Genomic DNA, 2057 nt, shown 5'->3' with positions numbered 1-2057 from the left:
TTTTTTTTTTTGAGACAGAGTCTTGCTCTGTCACCCAGGCTGAGGTGCAGTGGTGCGATCTTGGCTCACTGCAACCTCTGCCTCCTGCTATATTTTTTGTATTTTTAGTAGAGGTGGGGTTTTACCATGTTGGCCAGGCTGGTCTCAAACTCCTGACCTCAAGTGATCCGCCTGCCTCAGCCTCCTAAAGTGCTGGGATTATAGGCGTGAGCCACTGTGCCTGGCCAGCAAAATGAATTTTTTAAAAATGATCCAACTATATGCTTTTACTAGAGACTAACTTAAGGTCCAAAGATGCAAATAGGTTGAAAATAAAAGAATGAAAAAATATATTCTGGGGCTGGGCACAGTGGCTTATACCTGTAATCTCAGTACTTTGTCTTTTTTTTTTTTTTGAGACAGAGTCTTGCTCTGTCACCCAGGCTGAGGTGCAGTGGTGCGATCTTGGCTCACTGCAACCTCTGCCTCCTGCTATATTTTTTGTATTTTAGTAGAGGTGGGGTTTTACCATGTTGGCCAGGCTGGTCTCAAACTCCTGACCTCAAGTGATCCGCCTGCCTCAGCCTCCTAAAGTGCTGGGATTATAGGCGTGAGCCACTGTGCCTGGCCAGCAAAATGAATTTTTTAAAATGATCCAACTATATGCTTTTACTAGAGACTAACTTAAGGTCCAAAGATGCAAATAGGTTGAAAATAAAAGAATGAAAAAATATATTCTGGGGCTGGGCACAGTGGCTTATACCTGTAATCTCAGTACTTTGTCTTTTGTTTTTTTTTGAGACAGAGTCTTGCTCTGTTGCCCAGGCTGGAGTGAAGTGGTATGATCTCAGCTCACTGCAACCTCCGCCTCTGGGGTTCAAGCGATTCTCTTGCCTCAGCCCCCCAAGTAGCTGGGACTGCAGGTGGGTGCCACCACACCCCAGCTAATTTTTTTTTTGTATTTTAAGTAGAGATGGGGTTTCACCACGTTGGCCAGGCTGGTCTCGAACTCCTGACCTCAAGTGATACACCCACCTCAGCCTCCCAAAGTGCTGTTATTACAGGCGTGAGCTACCATGCCTGGCCAATCCCAGCACTTTGGAAGGCCAAGCCAGGAAGATCAACTGAGCCAGGAGTTTGAGACCAGCCTAGGTAACATGGCAATACCCTGTCTCTACTAAAAATAATAAAAAAAAAAAAAGGCCAGGGATGGTGGTACACACCTGTGGTTCCAGCTACTGAAGAGGTTGAGGTGGAAGGATTGCTTTAGCCCAGAAATACTATGCAGCCATGGCTGCAGTGAGCTACAGTAAACTGTGTTTGTGCCACTACATTCCAGTCTGGGTGCCAGGGTGAGACTGTGTCTTTGGAAAAAAAAAAAAAGATATTCTATGCAAATTATAACCAAAATAGAGCTGGAATGGCTATGTTAGTATCAGAAAGAATATATTTTAAGTCAAGAATTGTTATAAGAGACAAAAAATATTTATATTGATAATAGGATCAATTCATCAGGAAAATATAATAATTATAAACATAAACACATCAAACAATAGAGTCCAAAATATATAAAGCAAATATGGACAGAATTAAAGGAAAAAATAGTTCTACAACAATAGTTGGAAACTTCAATATCCTACTTTCAATAATAGATTGAACACCTAGACAGAAGATTGGCAAGGAAATAGAGGACCTGAAGAACACTGTAAACTAACTAGACTGCAGACATACAGATCACCTAACAACAGCAGAATATACTTCTCAAGTGTACATGGAGCAATCTCCAGGAAAGAACATATGCTAGGCCAGAAAATGATTCTCAATACATTAAAAAAATCAAAATCATACAAAGTATCCTTTTCAACCACAATGGAATGAAGATAGAAATAAATAGCAGAAGAAAAACTGGAAAATTCACAAAGATAGGGAAATTGAACAACACATTTTTAGCCAATTTAAAGAAGAATTAATGCCAACTCTACTCAAACTTTTCCAAAAAATGGAAGAGGAACGAACATCTTCTAACACATTCTATGAGGCCAGTATTGCTCTCATATCCAGACAAAGATGCCATGAGA

Source organism: Rhinopithecus bieti, unplaced genomic scaffold (assembly GCF_001698545.2).
Source record: "Rhinopithecus bieti isolate Rb0 unplaced genomic scaffold, ASM169854v2 scaffold_21117, whole genome shotgun sequence".
Lineage (NCBI taxonomy): Eukaryota > Metazoa > Chordata > Mammalia > Primates > Cercopithecidae > Rhinopithecus > Rhinopithecus bieti.
This window is presented reverse-complemented; position numbering follows the sequence as displayed.